Genomic DNA, 23,389 nt, shown 5'->3' with positions numbered 1-23,389 from the left:
TAGTCAATCCCTAAATCGACACCAATCTAAAAGGATGAAATAAATCACAATATAAACTAGTAAACCGCCTGTGGTCAGTAGACGCATGTAAGTTTATACACACAACATGGTGACCAAAGTTGGGAGAACTAGTTGAGAAACTTGTTCCACATTGTCACCTAGTGGCCAATGCTGGTGCCTACTCCCTTTCCAGTTGCAAAGGCCACAGCTTTTTTTTACACTTGGGGTTTGCAAGTGTTTTGAGAATAGCATACTGTAATTCCCTCTGATCACCATTATTAGAGGGTACGGTAATGTAGTGGTTATGTTACTGGACAAGTAGTCCAAAGAGGCCCGGACTGATAATCTGATAGAACGTGAGTTCAAATCCCACCACGACAGTTTCAGAATTTGAATTGAGTTTTAAAAAATCTGCAAATAAAAAGCTAGTCTCAGTAAAAGTGACCATGAAGCTTTGGGATCGTCGTAAAAACCCAACTGGTTCACTAATGTCCTTTACGGACGGAAACCTGCCGTCCTTACCCGGTCTGGGCCTATATATGACTGCAGTCCCTACACTAATATGATTGACACTTTACCGCCCTCTGAAGTGGACCAGCAAGCCACTCAGTTGAATCAAAGAGCAATAAATGAATACGACAAAAAAAAGGGCTGCTGGTTTAATAGTTTTATTGTATTTGGTTCTCGGGCAAGGCCCCATTTATTGCCCAACCACAGTTAGAGCTGAGGGGTTTGCTTGGGTATAGTGACAGAATTCGACAAATTCCATCTTTGTTACATGGGATTCAGGAATTTTTGCTGGTGATTTGGGGATCAAATTTTGTCCAATTTTACATGTAAGCTACAAACTAATGACCTTACCCATTAGATTTTAACCACTCGGTGTGTACTGGAAATGTTCACTTTTTGACATTGAAAGTAGAGCTAACCGTGTTTTATTGAAATAAAAGAGTTTTTGTATTTGTGTTTTTCTTAATCGCTTTGCGTGTAAAAGTATAGATTGCACTAAACAAGATCATATTTCTTTTACTCAATACACTTTAAAAGGTGCTTATTGCATTCCTATACAGTTAGTGTGTTTTTCTTTAAATTGCAAAATTATAAGGTGTCAGCCGTGGTTCCGTGGCAGCACAGTTAAAAGGTCGTGCGTTCAAGTTCCACTCCAGAGACTTGAGTACAAAATCTAGACTGACACTCCAGTGCAGTACTGAGGGAGTGCTGCACTGTCGGAAGTCCCGTCTTTCGAATGAGTAACTAAACCGAGGCCCTGTCTTCCCTCTCAGGTAAAAGATCCCACGGCTCTATTCAAGGACGAGCAGGAGAGTTCTCCCCGGTGTGCTGGCCAATATTTATCCCTCAGCCGACATCACTAAAACAGATTATCTGGTCATTTATCTCATTGCTGTTTGTGGGAGCTTGCTGTGTGCAAATTGGCTGCCGTGTTTCCTACATTATAGCAATGACTACATTTCAAAAGCTCTTCATTGGCTGTAAAGCACTTTGGGTCATCCTGAGTTTGTAAAAGGTGCTATATAAATGCAAGTTTTTCCTTACTGGTCAACTGTAAGCATTGCTTAATCAATACTGTATATGCCAGCGGATTATCTCAGAGCATTGGGGAGGCACTGACTGAATGAATCACAAGATTGCTGAATGTCTTGAAGAAAAAGAGGCTTTTCTCTTTTTGCTTCATTTTCTCATTCTTCTTTTCACCTGTTGTGCCCCCCCCCTCTCCCCTGAAGAGATTATTCTGACCGTTCTGCAGCATTTTGCTCCGATTCACCTGTGGAGGGCATAACAGCTGAACCTGGATCCGACTCTCATCGGGTGGACTTTCCAGCTGGGATTGTCATCAGCAGTGGGAATTCTGGCCATCTTTTCCTCCCTCCACCCTTTGCCCTCAGCTGAGATCAGCTTGCACAGCGCGGGGTGACGGATTAAGTTGGGGACTTTTGGTCTGTATGGCTCAGCACCGATGAGCAGTAAGTTTACGACTAATTTAAGGAAGTTCTTCACACAAAGAGCGGTCAACACATGAATGGACTTGCAGGTAGAGGCAAAAACTCAAAAGTCATTTAAGAGGCAATTAGATCCTGCAGTGGGAGTGACCAAGTCTTTCGGGATGGATGAATTAAGATGGGCTGAATAGCTTTTCTTATCCGTAGTCTGGTGAACTTGTCATGCGGTGCTTCTGCCCATTGAGCCATCAATCAGGGTGTTGATAAGGATACCTTGAGAAACGGGTAGAGGCTGTTCAGCCCATTTGGTTTGGTCTTATTAAAAAATTCATTCTCTCTGTGTGGGAGTCACTGGCAGAGCCGACATTTATTGTCTGCTGCTCGTTGCCCTTTGAGAAGGTGTTGAGGTTTTGATACAACTGAGTGGCTTGCTAGGCCAGCTTAGAGTGGCAGTTAAGAGTCAACCATGTTGGTGTGGGACTGGAGTCACATATAGTCCAGACTGAGTTAGGACGGCAGGTTTCCTTCCCTAAAAGATATTAGTGAACCAGTTGGGTTTTTACAACAATCCATAGTCACTTTTACAGATACCAAATTTTTATTTCCAGATTTTTTAAACTGGATTCCAAATTATCATGGTGGGATTCAAACTCACTTCCTCTGAGATCACTAGTCCAGTAACACAACCACTACAATACCGTACTTGCCTTGCTGTATAGGTTGATCTATTGGACACATACAGGCCCATTTACATCTCCCTCCTGCCTCATATTCCTCCACTCCTTATTGAATTAAGAATTAAGTAATATCGGTAGCTACTTGGTGGTCCAGTCTCAGACCTGCCAATTTCTAGGTGTGAGACATGAGCTGTGTACCTAAGGCATTCTCGCTAGTGACACAAGTATAAACATGGCTAAAGAGACAAGCTGCCTCTGTGTACCAGTGATGCAGGGAACAGGCGAGTGACATTCATGTATCTTTCTTCTCTCCTTCCTTATCTTTTCCCTGCCTCTCTTTTTTTTCTCTTCTGTATTGATCTGTGTGACTGCACAATCTGTCCAGCTGTGGGATGTGCAAGTGTTTCCTTCAACTGAAGAGCGAGACCGTTGTAGGAGACTTGAGGGTGGGATTAGAAGGAGAGAAGGGAGGTTACCTGAGGTCCCAACCAGCCGTGGGGTTGGGGTTTGCTGGGAAGATGCTATCAGGCAGTTTCCTGACTTCCTGCTCCTGGCAGGGAGCCTCACCCACTGACAGTGTGTTTGGGTGCACGATTTTCCGATTATTTTAAATGGTCAGAAAATCGTGGGCAGGGCACTTTGGAACGCCGGATATGCACTCTCAGAGGATGAGGCTCCCGACCGCCATGCAAAGTTGGCAAATACCCCTTGCAAGTTTGACTGCTCTCGTCATTTTGGAACACTCTTCTATTGCTCAAATTTCAAAAATTGTCTCTCTCCTCGAAAGAAAGAACCTGCATTTATATAGCGCCTTTAATGTCCTGAGGATGTCCCAAAGCGCTTCACAGCTAAAGTGTAGTCATTGTTGTAATGTAGGTAACATGGCAGCCAATTTGTGCACAGCAAGCTCCCACAAGCAGCAATGAAATAAATGACCATATCATTTGTTTTAGTGATGTTGGTTGAGGGATAAATATTGGCCAGGACACCAGGGAGAACTCCCCTGCTCTTCTTCCAATAATGTCAAGGAATCATTTACATCTACCTGAAAGAGCAGACGAGGCCTCAGTTTAATATCTCATCTGAAAGACAGTTCGTCCACCGATGTAGCGCTACCTCAGTACTGTACTGGGAGTGGCAGCCTAGATTATGTGTTCAAGTCCCTGGAGTTGCTAGGCCCTAAGCTCTGGAATTCCCTCCCTAAGCCTCTCCACCTCTTTATCTCCCTTTCCTCCTTTAAGACGCTCCTTAAAACCTACCTCTTTGTCCAAGCTTTTGGTCACCTATCCTAATATCTCCTTATGAGATGTGATTCCAGGATGGTATGTTGCCTCCCTGGTGCCAGGGTCAAGGATGTCACTGAGCACCTGCAGAACATTCTGGAGGGGGAGGGTGAACAGCCAGAGGACGTGGTCCATATCGGTACCAACAACATAGGTAGAAAGAGGGATGAGGTCCTGCAGGCAGATTTTAAGGAGTTAGGAAAGAGATTAACAAGCAGGACTTCAAAGGTAGCAATCTCCGGATTACTCCCGGTGCCACACCCTAGTGAGTATAGAAATAGGAGGATAGAGCAGATGAATGCGTGGCTGGAGAGATGGTGCAGGAGGGAGGACTTTACATTCCTGGGGCATTGGGACTGGTTCTGGGGGAGGTGGGACCTGTACAGGCCAGACAGGTTGCACCTCAACAGAGCTGGGACCAATGTCCTCATGCGGAGGCTTGCTAGTGCCGTGGGGGGGGGGGGGGGGGTTAAATTAATTTGGCGGGGGATGGGCACCAGGATGTAGCATTGGAAAGGAGAAACAAGGGGCACAGAGGATCAGGAGAGAAAGATAGCACTAGAGCAAGTAATAGTACAGTATTAGGTGGGATCAGACTAAGAGAGAGTACAAGAATGTCTAAGACTAGTTTGCAGTGCATGTTTGTAAACGCACAAAGCATGGTAAACAAGGTTGGTGAGCTGCAGGCACAAATTACCACGTGGGAATAGGACGTTGTGGCGATAACGGAGACCTGGTTCAAAAAAGGGCAGGATTGGGATATTCCTGGATACAAGGTGTTCAGGAAAGATAGGGAAGGAAAGAAAGGAGGGGAGGGGGTGGTGGCAGTATTGATTAAGGAGAATATTGCAGTGCTGGAGAGAGAGGATGTCCTAGAGGGGTCAAGGACAGAATCTATTTGGTTAGAGTTAAGAAATAAAAGAGGCCACTCTGCTACTGGGTGTATTCTATAGGCCACCAACTAGTGGGAAGGATATAGAGAAGCAAATTTGCAGGGAAATTACAGAGAGGTGCAAAAGCTATAGAGTAGTGATAACTGGGGACTTCAACTATCCTAATATAGACTGGGATAATAATAATATAAGGGGAAAAGAGGAGGAGGAATTTTTGAGATGTGTTCAGGATAACTTTCTTAGCCAGTATGTTTCTGGCCCAACGAGGAAGGAGGCATTGCTGGACTTGATTCTAGGGAATGAGGCGGGCCAAGTGGAGCAAGTGTCAATGGGGGAGCATTTAGGGAGCAGCGATCATAGTATCATAAGGTTTAGAATAGCTATTGAAAAGGACACGGACCACTCTAAAGTAAAAATACTCAATTGGAGGAGGGCCAATTTCAGCGGGATGAGAATAGATCTGGCCCGGGTAAATTGGAATCAAAGATTTGCAGGCAAAAATGTAATTGAACAATGGGTAGCCTTTAAAGAGGAGATGGTTCAGGTACAGTCTAGTTATATTCCCATGCGGGAGAAAGATAGGGCAACTAAAGCCAGGGCTCCGTGGATGACAAAGGAGATAGAGAGTAAGAAGAAGCAGAAAAAAGGGGGCATATGACCAGTGTCAGGTTGATAACACAAGTGGGAACCAGTCAGAATATAGAAAGTTCAGAGGGGAAGTGATAAAGGAAATAAGAGGGGCAAGGAGAGAGTATGAGAATAGACTGGCGGCCAATACAAAAGGGAATCCAAAAGTCTTCTACAGACATGTAAACAGTAAACGGGTAGTGAGGGGAAAGGTGGGGCCGATCAGGGACCATAAAGGAGATCTACTCATGGAGGCAGAGGGCATGGCCGAGGTACTAAATGAATACTTTGCATCTGTCTTTACCAAGGACGAAGATGCTGCCAGATTCTCAGTAAAGGAAGATATAGTTGAAATACTGGATGGGCTAAAAATTAATAAAGAGGTACCAGAAAGGCTAGCTGTACTTAAAGTAGATAAGTCACCCGGTCCGGATGGGATGCATCCTAGGTTGCTGAGGGAAGTAAGGGTAGAAATTGTGGAGGTACTGGCCATAATCTTCCAAACATCCTTAGATGCAGGGGGTGGTGCCAGAGGACTGGAGAATTGCAAATGTTACACCCTTGTACAAAAAAGGGTGTAAGGATAAACCCAGCAACTATAGGCCAGTCAGTTTAACCTCAGTGGTGGGGAAACTTTTAGAAACGATAATCCAGGACAGAATTAACAGTCACTTGGACGAGTATGGATTGATTAGGGAAAGCCAGCACGGACATGTTAAAGGCAAATCATGTTAACTAACCTCATAGAGTTTTTTGATGAGGTAACAGAGAGGGTAGATGAGGGCAATGCAGTTGATATGGTGTATATGGACTTTCAAAAGGTGTTTGATAAAGTATCGCATGGCAGGCTTGTCATCAAGATTGTGGCCCATGGAATAAAGGGGGCAGTAGCAACATGGATACAGAATTGGCTAAGTGACAGGAAACAGAGAACTAGTGTTCACTGGTGAGTAGAGGTTTATTGGACTGGAGGGAGGTATACAGTGGTGTTCCCCAGGGGTCGGTGCTGGGACCACTGCTTTTCTTGATTATATATTAATAACTTGCACTTGGGTGTACAGGGCACAATTTCAAAATTTGCAGATGACACGAAACTTGGAAGGGTAGTGAACAGTGAGGAGGATAGTAATAGACTTCAAGAGGGTATAGACAGGCTGGTGGAATGGGCGAACACATGGCAGATGAAATTTAATGCAGAAAAATGCGAAGTGATACATTTCGGTAGGAAGAGCGAGGAGAGGCAATGTAAACTAGAGGGCACAACTCTAAAAGGTGTACAGGAACAGAGAGATCTGGGGGTATATGTGCACAAACCATTGAAGATGGCAGGGCAGGTTGAGAAAGCGGTTAAAAAAGCATACGGGATTCTGGGCTTTATAAATAGAGGCATAGAGTACAAAAGTAAGGAAGTCATGATGAATCTTTATAAAACACTGGTTCGGCCACAACTGGAGTATTGTGTCCAGTTCTGGGCACTGTACTTTAGGAAAGATGTGAAGGCCTTAGAGAGGGTGCAGAAGAGATTTACTAGGATGATTCCAGGGCTGAGGGACTTTAGTTACATGGATAGACTGGAGAAGCTGGGGTTGTTCTCCTTGGAACAGAGACGGTTGCGAGGAGATTTGATAGAGGTATTCAAAATTATGAAGGGTCCAGACAGAGTAGATAGAGAGAAACTGTTCCCATTGGCAGAAGGGTCAAGAACCTGAGGGCGTAGATTTAAGGTGATTGGTAAAAGAACCATAGGTGACATGAGGAAATGCTTTTTTACACAGCGAGTGGCTAGGATCTGGAATGCACTGCCAAAGTGGGTGGTGGAGGCAGATTCAATCATGGCCAAAGTAAAAAATTTGCAGGGCTACGGGGATAGGGCGGGGGAGTGGGACTAGCTGGATTGCTCTCGCATAGAGCCGGCACGGACTCGATGGGCCGAGTGGTCTCCTTTTGTGCTGTAACCTTTCTATGATTCTATGATTCTATGTGGCTCGGTGTCAAATTTTGAAATGAAATTTTGATATGAAAGTACTCCTGTGAAGTGCCTTGTGATGTTTTACTATGTTAAAGGTGCTATATAAATGCAAGTTGTTGTTGGAGTCGGGCTTGAACTGACAACCTTTTGATGTAGAAGCAGGAAAAGCGATCAACTGGGCCAATCTGACACCCGTATAAATTTATCTGACGTCTTCTCTGATTTACGGCGTTTATTATGGCCTGTATCGTATTGAAATGTTAATTAGCCTATATTTTGTTCTGCTCTGTGCTAACCCCCTCCCCCCCAAGCCTTTTGTTATCAGGCTCTAACGTCTCTCAGTCTCTTGAGCATGTGACGCATGCTGAACTGGCTGAGGAATTGCAGTATTTATATTTAGAATGACTTCTGTCTTCTCAATCACCTACACTCTGTTGCTGATGTATTGGGCTAGCATCAGCCTGAATCATCCCATCCGTACTGCTCGCAAAATAGGACATTCTGTTGTCACAAAAACAGAAAGAAAAGGCCCCAAGAAAATCCTGGCTGTATAACCCTCCCTTCATCGAAAATCCCTCTGTTTCCATTTTTGTTATGATGTAAATGAGCAAAATCTTTAATGCTGCAAGAAGCAGAAACTGGGACTTCTCATTCTACTGGTGGATTCTGTGTTTGTTGATATGAGGCATGTAAATGCTGGAGAATGGAATATTCTGCCTCTTTTTACCTCTAACGGCTCCCAGGTCAGTTTCAGCATAGGTTAGGTACAGAGTAAAGCTCCCTCTACACTGCCTCATCAAACACTCTCAGGTTAGGTACAGAGTAAAGCTCCCTCTACACTGCCTCATCAAACACTCTCAGGTTAGGTACAGAGTAAAGCTCCCTCTACACTGCCTCATCAAACACTCTCAGGTTAGGTACAGAGTAAAGCTCCCTCTACACTGCCTCATCAAACACTCCCAGGTTAGGTACAGAGTAGAGCTCCCTCTACACTGCCTCATCAAACACTCCCAGGGCAGGTACAGAGTAAAGCTCCCTCTACACTGCCTCATCAAACACTCCCAGGTTAGGTACAGAGTAGAGCTCCCTCTACACTGCCTCATCAAACACTCCCAGGGCAGGTACAGAGTAAAGCTCCCTCTACACTGCCTCATCAAACACTCCCAGGTTAGGTATAGAGTAAAGCTCCCTCTACACTGCCTCATCCAATATTCCCAGGTTAGGTGCAGAATAAAAGTCCCTCTACACTGCCTCGTCAAACACTCCCAGGTTAGATACAGAGTAGAGCTCCCTCTACACTGCCTCATAAAACACTCACAGGTTAGGTACAGAGTAAAGCTCCCTCTACACTGCCTCATCAAACACTCCCAGGGCAGGTACAGAGTAAAGCTCCCTCTACGCTGCCTCATCAAACACTCCCAGGTTAGATACAGAGTAAAGCTCCCTCTACACTGCCTCATCAAACACTCCCAGGTAAGGTACAGTGTAGAGCTCCCTCTACACTGCCTCATAAAACACTCACAGGTTAGGTACAGAGTAAAGCTCCCACTACACTGCCTCATCAAACACTCCCAGGTTAGATACAGAGTAAAGCTCCCTCTACACTGCCTCATCAAACACTCCCAGGTTAGGTATCGAGTAAAGCTCCCTCTACACTGCCTCATCCAATATTCCCAGGTTAGGTGCAGAATAAAAGTCCCTCTACACTGCCTCGTCAAACACTCCCAGGTTAGATACAGAGTAAAGCTCCCTCTACACTGCCTCATCAAACACTCCCAGGTTAGGTATCGAGTAAAGCTCCCTCTACACTGCCTCATCCAATATTCCCAGGTTAGGTGCAGAATAAAAGTCCCTCTACACTGCCTCGTCAAACACTCCCAGGTTAGATACAGAGTAACGCTCCCTCTACACTGCTTCGTCAAACACTCCCAGGTTAGGTGCAGAATAAAACTCCCTCGACCCTGCCTCATCAAACACTTCCAGTCAAACATAGCAGGGGTTAGACAGAAACCAAAGCTCCTCTTACACTGCCCCATTAAGCACCTGTTGGTCAGGTATAACACAGGTTAAATGTAGAGTAAAAGTCCCTCTATGCTGTCCCATCAAGCACTCTCAGATCAGGTAAAGCACGAGTTAGATGCAGAGTGAAACTCCCTCTTGACACGAATTCTAATTGCTAATGTGGAGGGAGGGGCTGATGCTTCTCAACTCATTGGAATGGCTTCCCAGGCAAATTCTGATTGGCAGATAAGACAGAAGGTACCCTCTGCCTTCATGGAGCCTTCTGGGAGAAAGTAGAGATTCTGTAAGTTGGACTTTGAGAACTTCCTCTCTTTCACTTCAGACGCTGGTTAACTGCATTCCTCCTTTGGCTTCCTGAGACTGATTAAGACGTTACTGAGCCTGGTGCACCTCAATGGTTGGAAGTACCATTCTGTCCAGTGCTCCCAAACAAAGCAAATAACCTTTCTCAATGGCGGTTCAGTCACGACCGCATTCTATTCAAGCCGTGGTAAAAGTGGAAATGATGCTCACGTAGATGCTCCCTCAGCTAGGACATGGCTTTAAGCCCATAGTTGCTGACATGGTGAGGCCCTGATCCCAGCTAGGTTGTAAGGGAAGGCCAAGGGCATCCTTGGAGGTGAATTAAACTGCTCTCGGGCATCTTCAAATTGGCTACTTGACATCAGCTAGGCAGTGGACTGTGCCCTGGCACTCTCAGTGAGTGGATGTTGCCCAGTAGGGGGCATGGAGGCTTTAAGAAGGAGGGAAATAAGTAACTTAAAAAATATATGTACATATAAGGTTGCTGCTACAACAGCCTACAGGGTAAAGGCCCAGCCAAGGTGCTAGAACAGGCCAGAAGGCCCCCTGTTAGATTTTTGGTCTGTGCTGAGTTAGTTGATCTCAGCTAAAGCTACATGTCAGATGGTGAGAGGTTTGGCTGAGATGCTCCCCACGCTCAAATAGCCTGCCAATTACTGTAGATTCAGCATGATGTTTGATTGCTAGGGTGAAGTACCAGAGGCCTGCTGTCAACCGTGAAACCGTACCACAAGAGACTGCGTATTCGGAGGTGGGCAGGCAGAGACAAATTGGAAAAACAAATAATAAAATATATATCAATTTCGACACAGAGATCAAATTCATTGATTTCCGTTCCAATACTTCAAACCTCGGCAGCAAAATTCACCAGCAGGTGTTTGTACCCGGAGAGAACTTGCTTTATGCAGTTGTTCCTCCAAATGACCTCCTGAAACTTTCATTGGCCCGAAATTTGCTCCAAAAATAAGGCAGAGCCGAACAGCACTCACCGTTATTTAAGGACAAATGAAAGAGCAACTTCTGGCGAGCGTGCATGCGCAGTCAAACGCGCAAATCCAGAAGTTGCTCTAGGAGATCCCCACTCGCTTGAAAGCTGCATGGGAAGGACAGCTCGCCGGTGAAACGAATGGACCAGCGCAGAGTTGCTCTTCTGCCCAGCTGGAAACAAACTAATCTGCACAGAAAAAGGTACGCTGGTTTTTATTTTAGGTCCAACTAACTTTTAACGGCGTGGTAAGTCTTAATGACTGGCAAACAACCTCTCTGGCATTGAAAATTAACTTTTAAAAATGTGGAGTCTCATTCCTTCCGATTTTAATTGTTGGAGATTTTTTAAAAATTTAAGTTTCAATTTTTTTACTGTTTCTTTCTGCCTCTTTTATCTTTGTCTTTTAATTCAATATTTCTTACCCTCTCTTTATTTTGCTTTCTCTAACTGTGTTTACGTTGAATTTACTGGTGTGGCTTCCACTTCCTGGTTCTGACGCTGCGCCGCTTCAAGCTGATTGGTTGAGGGGAGAGAGCGATCCTCTCCGTGCTCATGGTTCACAGAAGTCCGGGTAAAGACGCTGCACTTTTTTTCAGCTCACCATTGAAGCAAGTTGCCGTACAAAAGCCCGCGAGTAGTTTGTGTGTAATGAGCGGCAGGCGATGTTTGTTCGCTGCTCAGTGCAATTTCCGGGCCAATATAAGAAACAGGAGCAGGAGCGGGCCATACGGCCCCTCGGGCCTGCTCCGCCATTCAATAAGATCATGGCTGATCTTCGACCTCAACTCCACTTTCCTGCCTGATCCCCATATCCCTTGATTCCCCTAGAGTCGAAAAATCGATCTCAGTTTTGAACATACTCAATGACTGAGCATCCACAGCCTTCTGGGGTAAAGACTCACAACCCTCTGCGTGAAGAAATTCCTCCTCATCTCAGTTCTTCTGAGACTATGCCCCCTAGTTCTAGACTCTCCAGCCAAGGGAAACAACCTCTCAGCATCAGCATATTTATTCTGCACCTGCCCCTTCCCCTCACCCACTTTCAGCAGCTCTACATGTACGAGGTGTACAGTACCAAACGGGAATGAATTGTCAGCTTTTACTCAGTGAGTGACCCTTACCCTGCTAAATAAACAGCAACTTTGTACAGTTACACAGTAATTAATTCTTACCCTGCTGAATAAACAGGAAACTCCGTATAGTTATGTAGCAGTAATCCTTACCCTGCTGAACAAACAGTGATTCTGTATAGTTACACAGTGAGTAACCCTTACCCTGCTGAATAAACAGGAACTCTGTCCAGTTACACAGTGAGTGATCCTTACCCTGCTGAATAAACAGGAACTCTGTCCAGTTACACAGTGAGTAACCCTTACCCTGCTGAATAAACAGGAACTCTGTCTAGTTACACAGTGAGTAACCCTTACCCTGCTGAATAAACAGGAACTCTGTCCAGTTACACAGTGAGTAATCCTTGCCCTGCTGAATAAACAGGAACTCTGTCCAGTTACACAAGGTAACACTCCCGATACCTGTACCCATTGAGTACGCACAAGTGTACAATTTAAACTTTTGTTCTTAGCGTGCACAGAAGCCTTGTATGCATACACTGTGACAGGCCACTAGGGGAGACCAAAGTGAAAATTACCCCCTTGGCCTGCTACTTAACAACTATGCAATACATATTCTGTTAATTTCCAGCATTGAATCCTGAGTGAAAGACTAAGGTTCACCTTGCAGAAACATAGAAACATAGAATATAGGAGCAGGAGTAGGCCATTCGGCCCTTCGAGCCTGCTGCGCCATTCAATATGATTATGGCTGATCCTCTATCTCAATACCATATTCCCGCTCTCTCCCCATATCCCTTGATGCCTTCTGTGTCTAGAAATCTATCTATCTCCTTCTTAAATATATTCAATGACTGAGCCTCCACAGCCTCTGTGGTAGAGAATTCCAAAGATTCACCACCCACTGAGTGAAGAAATTTCTCCTCATCTCAGTCCTAAATGTCCTACCCCGTATCCTGAGACTGTGACCCCTCGTTCTGGACCCCCCAGCCAGGGGAAACATCCTCCCTGCATCCAGTCTGTCTAGCCCTGTCAGAATTTTATGCGTTTCAATGAGATCCCTTCTCATTCTTCTAAACTCTAGTGAATACAGGCCTAGTTGAGCCAATCTCTCCTCATACAACAGTCCTGCCATCCCAGGAATCAGTCTGGTGAACCTTCGCTGCACTCCCTCCATGGCAAGTATATCCTTTCTTAGATAAGGAGACCAAAACTGCACACAATACTCCAGGTGTGGTCTCACCAAGGCCCTGTATAACTGCAGTAAGACATCCTTGCTCCTGTACCCAAATCCTCTTGCAATGAAGGCCAACATACCATTTGCAGAAGACCACCAAGATTGAAAGGAGTGGGATACAAGAAGAGGTAAATCCAAGAACTTGGGGCTGGGCGATGCCAAGCCTGTAAGTTGCAGGAAAGAGACAAGACTGAGGGAGGTGAGGCCATGAGAAAGAATGAGTTGGCGTAGAAGACTTGAGTCTGGTGGAATGGGCAGATGAAATTTAACGTAGAATCAGAGAATCATAGAAGCTTACAGCACGGAAAGAGGCCATTTGGCCCATCGAGTCCGTGCCAGCTCTATGCAAGAGCAATCCAACTAGTCCCACTGCCCCGCCCTATCCCCGTAGCCCTGCAATTTTTTTCATTTCAAGTACTTATCCAGTTCCCTTTTGAAGACCATGATTGAATCTGCCTCCACCACCCCCCTGGACAGTGCATTCCAGATCCTAACCACTCGCTGTGTAAAAAGGTTTTTTCTCATATCACCTTTGGTTCTTTTGCCAATCACCTTAAATCTATGCCCTCTGGTTCTTGACCCTTCCGCCAATGGGAACAGTTTCTCTCTATCCACTCTGTCTAGACCCTTCATGGTTTTGAACACCTCGATCAAATCTCCTCTCAACCTTCTCTGTTCCAAGGAGAACAATCCCAGCTTCTCCAGTCTATCCACGTGATTTAAGTCCCTCATCCCTGGAATCTTTCTAGTAAATCTCCTCTGCACCCTCTCTGAGGCCTTCACATCCTTCCTAAAGTGCAGTGCCCAGAACTGGACACAATGCTCCAGTTGTGGCCGAACCAGTGTTTTATAAAGGTGAAGTGTTTTATAAAGAGAAGTGTGAAGTGATATGTTTTGATAAGAAGAACGAGGAGAGGCAATATAAACTAGAGGGCACAATTCTAAATGGGGTACAGGAACAGAGAGACCTGGGGGTTTATGTGCACAAATCACTGAAGGTGGCAGGGCAGGTTGAGAAAGTGGTTAAAAAAGCATATGGAATCCTGGGCTTTATAAATAGAGGCGTAGAGTACAAAAGCAAGGAAGTTATGATGAACCTTTATAAAACACTAATTCGGCCACAACTGGAGTATTGTGTCCAGTTCTGGGCACCGCACTTTAGGAAGGATGTGAAGGCCTTAGAGAGGATGCAGAAAAGATTTACTAGAATGATTGCAGGGATGAGGGACTTTAGTTACGAGGATAGACTGGAGAAGCTGAGGTTGTTCTCCTTAGACCAGAGAAATGTAAGGAATCTTACAACACCAGGTTATAGTCCAACAAATTTATTTTAAAATCACAAGCTTTCGGAGATTATCTCCTTCGTCAGATGATTGAATGAAAAGGTTCTCAAATCGCATATCTTATACGATGTTGGGACAGCATCACACCAATCAAAAGGTGTCGTTGTTATTCAAACAGGCCAGTCACGGAGAACAGCACGTCCCAGTACACTCGATATACATTGTGTCTTTTACACAGGCAGGCAGAAAGAAACTTAAAATGGCAGAGAGAGAGAGAGAGAGAATTTTAAAAAACATATAAATTTTTTTTTTTTTCCCCCTTTTTGCTGGTGGGGTTACGTGTAGCGTGACATGAACCCAAGATCCCGGTTGAGGCCGTCCTCATGGGTGCGGAACTTGGCTATAAGATATGCGATTTGAGAACCTTTTCATTCAATCATCTGACGAAGGAGATAATCTCCGAAAGCTTGTGATTTTAAAATAAATTTGTTGGACTATAACCTGGTGTTGTAAGATTCCTTACATTTGTCCACCCCAGTCCATCACCGGCATCTCCACATCATAGACCAGAGAAGGTTGAGAGGAGATTTGATAGAGGTATTCAAAATCACGAAGGGTCCAGACAGAGTAGATAGAGGGAAACTGTTCCCATTGGCAGAAGGGTCAAGAATCAGGAGACACAGATTTAAGGTAATTTGCAAAAGAACCAAAGGTGACATGAGGAAAAAATTTTTACGCAGCAAGTAGTTATGATCTGGAATGCACTGCCTGAAAGGTGGTGGAGGTAGATTCAATCGTGGCTTTCAAAAGGGAATTGAATGAGTACTTGAAGGAAAGAAATTTGCAGGGCTACGGGGAAAGGGCGGGGAGTGGGACTAGCTGGATTGCTCTTGCAGAGAGTCGGCATGGGCTAGATGGGACGAATGGCCTCCTTCTGTGCTGTAATCATTCTATGAGTCTTGATTTCGACGCAGTGAAGATGTGACGAGAAAGAAGTGTGTAGGAAGGGAAGTTTAGAGCTTAGGAGGGATAAGAAAGGCAGACTTAGAAGAATACTGGCTAATTAGATCACTTAAAGAGGGGCAATAAAGTTGCAATGGAGAGAGAGATAAGAGGGGGCACCTATCAGACAGTCTAGGGGCGTAAGAAAGGTATTCGAAGAGTCTCGCCAATATGGGAGCAGCAGTTAGGTTTTATACAGATTTCAACTTTAAATAGAAAATTAAAATCGCAGGAATCCATGAAACAATATTTATAGTGAGCTTTATCTATTGCATTTCATTACGTTCTACTTAATATAATTTCAATTAATTATAAACACTAAATGCAATAGTACTACTCATAGTGGTTGCACATGTGGGAATACAAGAGGAAGTGGGCCGGAGGTTCTCAAAAGTACCTCGGCACCTTGCCAGAGAGCTGGAGGATCAGCGAGAATGTGTTATTACTGATATTTGGTCAACGTAATGAGTTGCTGAGTAGAATTTTGGGGGTGAATGAGTGACTGGCCAATGGTGCTGGTTGGAAGGCACTGGATTGATACATAATTGGGACTGTTGGTGGAACAGGACGAAGGGGCTGCATCTCAACCAGGTAGATTAGCTGCCACGATAGATAATAACCTGGCCAACACCAGTGCGTGGAGGATATAGTGATGCTAGGAGGAGGATGCCTGGTTCCCAAAGGGAAAATGGATACAAGTCAACATTGCATGGGACAAAAGAAGCAAAAAGAGGAGAAATAATAAAACAGAGAGGGGAAAAGCGAATTATTATTTATTCTAATGCCGAGCACGTGCAAAAATAAATTTGCATAATTGGATTCCTCAAGGGAAAGTGCAATTTAACGGGAATAACCACGGTCTGGGTAAACCCAGGATACTAACTGGGAGCTTACAATGCCAGGATGGAGAGTCTCGAGGAAGGACTGCATAATAAAGCAGGGGGAAGAGTGGCGATTTGGGTCAGAGAGGACATCGAAATGATACCCAAGTGCCAGAGGATCCAGTGTGGATTGAAGTCAAGGATAGAAAGAAAGAACTTGCATTTACGTAGCACCTTATCAGACCTCTCAGGAACGTTTCAAAGCACTTCGCAAACAGTGAATTATTTTGAAGTACAATCACTGAATGTAGAAAAACATAGCAGCTACTTTGCACATAGTAATTTCACACAGATTATAATGAATGGCCTGTTAAATCTGTTTTTTTGTGTGATGTTAGCTGAATGTTGGCCAGAACACTAGAGGACCTCCCTGCTCCTCTTCAGCTGCTATCATGGGTTCATTAACATCCATTTCAATCAACAGAACAGGTACACAGGAACTCAGCTTAATGCCGAGGCAATTATAAATCTGCCCCCTCCCCTCCACCCAGACTGGAGGAGCGGGTTAACCGAGAAAACAATTCTTTTTACAGAGCAAAAGGTCAGGATGTTAATCGTGGACTTATCCATTACCCAGATATTGGCTGGGAAAACAGCAGAGGAAATGCTAAACAAGATCCTGGAGATGGTGCACAATAGTTTCTTGCTCACTCTGGAGAATGGCCAACACGGTCTGAGACTATTTTTTAAAAATTCATTCTTGGCATCGCTGGCAAGGCCGGCATTTATTGCCCACCCCTGGTTTCCCTTGAGAAGGTGGTTGTGGGCCTTCTTCTTGAATCACAGCAGTCCTTCTGGTGAAGGTGCTCCTACCTAGTCTTTAGGAATGAACCAAGTAAGGTACATAAGGCAGAAGTAGGGAAGTATTTGGATCTACGGATTATAATGTTATTGGAGTGGAAATGCTCCCGAGGGGATGGGAGAAGGAAAAGAGAACAGAAATTTCACATATAGTAGAAAGTTTTTAAAGGAAAAGTTAATGAGAGCACAATAATGTTTATGATGTGGAGATGCCGGTGATGGACTGGGGTTGACAAATGTAAAGAATCTTACAACACCAGCTTATAGACCAACAATTTTATTTGAAAATCACAAGCTTTCGGAGGCTTTCTCCTTCGTCAGGTGAATGTGGGAATCCTTGAACGTTTCGCATTTATATAAAATTGTTGGACTATAACCGGGTGTTGTAAGATTCTTTACAATAATGTTTGAGAGAGCTACAGGAGAAACTAGGAAATATTTAAGGAGGTGTTGCTGAGACTACAACTTAAATCCATCCTGCCAAAATCAAAATAGATTAAGCGGCAATTTGGTTATGTAGGACTGTAAAGTGTAGTATTAGGGATAAAACATGCAAAGAATCTTATAAGCAAGAGAATTTTGCCAACAGTGAAGACAAACAAAAATAGATGGAGAGAATAACGATACCAAAACAAAGAAAGAATTTGCATTTATATAGCGCCTTTCATGATATCAATAATTCCCAAAGAGCTTCACAGCCAATGAAGTACTTTTGAAGTGTAGTCACCTGTAATGTAGAAAACACGACCGCCAATTTGCGCACAGCAAGATCCCACAAACAGCAACATGATAACGATCAGATAATCTGTCTTAGTGATGTTGGTTGAGGGAAAAATATCGGCCAGGACACTCGAGTGAACTCCCCTGCTCTTCTTTGAAATAGTGGCCGTGAGATCTTTAAATCCATTTGAGAGGGCAGACGGAGCCTCAGTTTAACATCTTATCTGAAAGTCGGCACCTCCGACAGTGCTGCACTCCCTCAGTGCTACACTGGGAGTGTCAGCCTAGATTTTGTGCTGAAGTCTCTGGAGTGGGACTTGAGCCCATGATCGTCTAACCTCAGAGATGAAAGTGCTACCCACCGAGCCACAGCTGATAACATAGATATTAGAATTTTAAAAAAATGTATTTCGTTGTTGATGAGGCTGGAAGTGAAGTTTGGTATTATATTTTAAGATTATTACAAAACTGGATGGAATGAGTCTTTTGCTGTGTGGTAGTATTCCTGCCTCTGAGTCAGAAGGTGCAGCGTTTGATCCCCACTCCAGAAAGTGGAAACCGGAGCTCTGAATTCTGACCCCCACCTCCCCCCCATCATTGTATGGGCTATGGGAGCCCATAAAGCCCTCCCACCATACAGGACTCACCACCCTATGGCTGGTACGAAGGTGGTTACGAGCATGGAAGGAGTGTTCACTCACAGATTGTTAATCCCTCGAATCCTTCCACTACTTCACGCTATTCTCCAGGGGAAGAGCGCAAAGATATGAAAGCAACAACATTCCAAAAAGGGAGAATGACAGGGTTGCTAAGCAGTGTCTGTGTCCGTGTGTCTCTCCAGTTGCCTCATGCTCTGAAGGGGCCATCACTCACCGACTGTCTCACTTACTTAGACAGTCTGACTGCCACAACATTCTGGATTAACAACACATAAATGTGTAACCTCCCATCCCAACTGCGACAATATGTAAAAAGCATAAAGAGGAGAATCAAACAATTACTTGGTAGGTAAGGGCTGGTTTAGCACTTGGGATTTACTTGTGAGTCCTGCAATTTACAGAAGTTTTTTTTTCAATGCTTGCAATCCACATAGGAAATGTAAACATATGGATTGCTACGTCTGAACTTCCTGCATCAATCATAAGGCTTAAAAATACTTCAGCACATCACAGGATTCACAAGTGAATGAGCACTCTGAGATGTCTCTCTGTATGTCATGAACGCTGTATAAATGTAAGTTTGCGAGCGTTTCTGGTGAGGGAATTGGCTTGAAAGGTCACACACTTTACCAACTGGCTGATTGGAACCGTCTGATTTAAAGACGTGAATGTTTAATTCCAAATTTACTGTTTGACTTTAAGTAACATTGAGTTTCAGATCCCATGGAAAAACATGCCGAGCTCTTGGTGACAAAGGGTGGAGGAACGGGTAAAATATAATGCTGCATAGATAGCTGGCTTAAGGGGAAACGTGATGTGGAGATGCCGGTGATGGACTGGGGTTGACAAATGTCAAGAATCTTACAACACCAGGTTATAGTCCAACAATTTTATTTTGTTGGACTATAACCTGGTGTTGTAAGATTCTTGACATTAAGGGGAAACAGAAGGTTGTCTTAATTGGACTCTTCTCAAATCTAGACTATGAGCAAGCTATCCCGTCATAACTTCTAGGAATCAGGGAGTATTTATCAGAACTGTTTCTGAGGAGGTTAAGGGGTAAATTTTATTTGTTAGCACTCCCGGCTCAGAACTTCCTGTGACGGGATGGTATGTTGGGAATTCGGGTGGGGAAATGACTGTACCTGATTCGCGAGCTGCATGGTTTGCTGCCCATTAAAATGAAGAGATGATAGATTGTGTGGACCATAAATTGGGCATATCCAAATTCCCAGTACACACTCCTGTCCCCTGAAATTCTGCAAACCTGTAAAATTTACCCTTAAATAAATGGGGTGCAGTTCATGATTTTACACAGTTTGTAACAGGAATCAGTCTGGTGGGCTAAATTGCTTTGTTTCAATCCTTGCTTTCTTCTGGCCCTGAATGGAATATCATTAATATCCTGCAATGCTGCCTATAGAGATGGGAATGAACGTCACATTACGTTATACGTTGTCAAATTGCCCCAATGCTCTAAAACATGGCCCAGTGTTTGTGCTAAAACTTGAGCATTCTTTTCAATGATGCATCGTGTTTTATTTTTTTCTGTCATGATACACGTGAAGTTAAAAACCACAAAATGGCTTCACTCACAGAAAATGGACCAGCTTTCTTTATAGATACGTAACCAAAGTCTATTGTCTGGGTCAAGTATCTGTGTGGGAGGTCTCACCATTCAATTCAAATACAAACATCTTGTGCACTTGGTATGTGTGTTCGATTGGCGACATTTTTTTGAGTTTAGCAGAAAGATTTTTAAATTTGTTCCGTATCGGTCATTTTTTAAAAAGTGTTTCTCAGGCTACCTTCTAAAATTCTGTCGTACATTTGAAATCATCAGGGAGAGAAACAGAGGGGTCTGGGAGATTCTTTGGACAGTTAACAAAAGTAACTACCACGTAAGAGCAACACAGTACTTGCTTTTCAGTTTAGTGCAGCAGACATTGCGCTTTGTTATTTCCTACCAACTCGAGGGGAAATAGTTAAGCTTATTACTGTTGTAAACTCTATAGTGTTACATTGCTACTGTGCACATCCATTTACAGCTTAATAAATCTGTTTGACAGTTTATAGACTACACCAGAGTCCATTAAGGTATTTATTCTTCCACCTTTTCAAGTCAAAGGGTGATCACACGAGCGCAAGTGATACAACGAGTAAGTCGAAATACAAGTAACAAGGGTTGTCTATTCAATCCCTGGGCGCACGACAAATTGCTTAGATATTGGGTGGGTAAAGGTACATAGGGAGTGAGGACTCACCTAGGTGTCAATTGTGGCTCAGTGGTAGCATTCACGCCTCTGAGTCAGAAGGTTGTGAGTTCAAGCCCCACATGAGTGCAAAATCTAGGCTGACGCTCCCAGTGCAGAACTGAGGGAGTGCTACATTGGTGGAAGTACCAGCTCTCAGATGAGATATTAAACCAAGGTGCATCTACTCTCTCAGGTGGATGTAAAGGATCACATGGCACTATTTTGAAGAAGAGCTGGGGAATTCTCCCCGGTGTCCTGGGCCAATATTTACCCCTCAATCAACATCACTAAAACAAATCATCTGATTATTATGTCATCGCTGTTTGTGGGATCTTGCTGTGCGCAAATTGGCTGCTGCGTTTCCTACATTACAACAGTGACTACACTTCAAAAATACTCCATGGGTTGGGACATTCTGAGGTCGTGTCATGCAATTCCGTTCCTTTTTGTTTTACAGGCGTGGTCTGAGGGAAATATCTAAATGTAAATTTTGTGACATCCTGCACCACCAGGGGGACCTTGCACGCAAAGCAGCGTGTGTCAGAACATTTCTGGTACACTGCTCGTGATTTTCTGATCTGTGCTGGCTACATACGAGTCCCTTCCGGTGGTTCGGGCCTCGCAAAATTCACCTCCAAAAAACCTAGGCTGACACTCCCAGTGCAGAACTGAGGGAGTGCTACATTGGTGAAAGTACCATCTTTCAGATGAGATATTTAACCAAGGCCCAAAAACGTAAGTAGAGATTCTATAGTTAGTAGGAACATAGGAACAGGAGCAGGCCATTCAGCCCCTCGAGCCTGTTCTGCCGTGTAATTAGATCATGGCTGATCTGTATCTTAACTCCATCTACCCGCCTTGGTTCTGTAATCCTTAACAATGTGCACCATCTACAGAATACACTGCAGCAACTCGCCAAGGCTTCTTCGACAGCACCTCCCAAACCTGCGACCTCTACCACCTAGAAGGACAAGGGCAGCAGGCACATGGGAACAACACCACCTGCATGTTCCCCTCCAAGTCACACACCATCCCGACTTGGAAATATATCAGCCGTTCCTTCATCGTCGCTGGCTCAAAATCCTGGAACTCCCTTCCTATCAGCACTGTGGGAGAACCTTCACCACACGGACTGCAGCGGTTCAAGAAGGCGGCTCACCACCACCTTCTCAAGGGGCAATTAGGGATGGGCAATAAATGCCGGCCTTGCCAGCGACGCCCACATCCCATGAATGAACAAAAAGAAAATACCCTTGCCTAGCAAAAACCTATCAATTTCAGTTTTGAAATTTTCAATTGACTGCTAGTCTCAACAGCATTTTGGGGGAGAGAGTTTCAGATTTCCACTACCCTTTGTGAGACGAAGTGCTTCACACCTGAACGGCCTAGCTCTAATTTTAAGGTTATGCCTCCTTGTTCTGGACTTCTCTGACTGGAGGAAATAGTTTCTCTCTATCGACCCTATCAAATCCTGTGATCATCTTAAACACCTCAATTAGATCACCCCTTAATCTTCTATACTCAAGGGAATACAAGCCTAGTCTGTGCAACCTGTCCTCATAACTTAACCCTTTTAGCCCCTGGTATCATTCTGGTGAATCTGTGCTGCACCCCCTCCTAGGCCAATATATCATTTAAACATTTAAAACTTGAGGGCTTTTTTTAAAAAAAGAGACCATCTTCCATGATGAGGTGTTTGGCAAACCATTTCTCATTTGTTCATAAGTACATGATACTGTTAAGTGATGTGTGTAATCGCAGAGCTGGTGGGCGATATAGTCATGAGGCAAATTAAATGAGAGCTCTTCCCCCCTTGAAAAAAAAGAGACATCGATCAAACACCCTTTCATGAAGACAGCTCTGCTTTAAATCACACGGAATCAGTTCTCCATGAATTGCATCCAGTTCTGCTCACATGTCCATGCACATAACACTGACTCTGATTCATCATATGTGAGGTGCTTAGGGAATCTCTGAGAAGCATGATAAGGGCAATACAATACAAATCCTTCTTTCTCATATGCAAATATGCACCTGTATAATTTGCATAGAACTATGTATCACTACACTTTTTAAAAGAAAAAAATGTTTTTTTTTGGTGAATTTTAATGCTCATCGAGGTGAAAGATATTAGGGTCACAGAACAGAACACGTCTCTGTTTTTTGCATCTGGTGCCAGTATCAAGTACTCTTCGGGTTGGGTACAGTGCAGGTTAAATGGAAACTCAGCTCCCTCAACAATGTCCCTTCGAACACTCCCAGATCTGGTTTGGCACCAGTTAGATGCAGAGTAAATCCTCCCAATCTAACCCGACAGTATATCATAATCCCATTCTCAGAACAGCACCTAAAACTGCACCAATGTTAATTTTCCATTTCCGACATTAGACTACTCCAATGCTCTCCTGCCTGGCCTCCCATCCTCCGTAAACTTGAGGTCATCCAAAACGTTGCTGCCCGTATCCTAACTCGCATCAAGTCCCGTTCATCCATCACCCCTGTGCTCACTGACCTACATTGGCCACTATTTTAACGTTCTTATCTTCGTGTTCAAATCCTTCCGTGGCCTCGCCCTTCCCTATCTCTGTAACCTCCTTCAGCCCTACAACCCTCTGAGAATTCTGCGTTCCTCTAATTCTGGCCTCTTGTACATTCCCCACTTCCTTTGCCCCACCATTGGCGGCCGTGCGTTCAGCCGTCTAGGCCCTAAGCTCTGGAATTCTCTCCCCAAACCTTTTCACCTCTCCACCTCTCTCTCTTC

General features: G+C 44.3%; 1 protein-coding gene across 2 annotated transcripts in view; it reads right to left on the bottom strand.

Annotated features, from left to right (window-relative positions):
• Positions 1–23,389, bottom strand: part of lrrc4ba (leucine rich repeat containing 4Ba) — a 103,295-nt gene that overhangs the window by 6,290 nt on the left and 73,616 nt on the right. The window lies entirely within an intron of this gene.

The sequence above is a fragment of the Heptranchias perlo genome, chromosome 40 (assembly GCF_035084215.1).
Source record: "Heptranchias perlo isolate sHepPer1 chromosome 40, sHepPer1.hap1, whole genome shotgun sequence".
NCBI classification, from domain to species: Eukaryota; Metazoa; Chordata; class Chondrichthyes; order Hexanchiformes; family Hexanchidae; genus Heptranchias; species Heptranchias perlo.
This window is presented reverse-complemented; position numbering and strand designations above follow the sequence as displayed.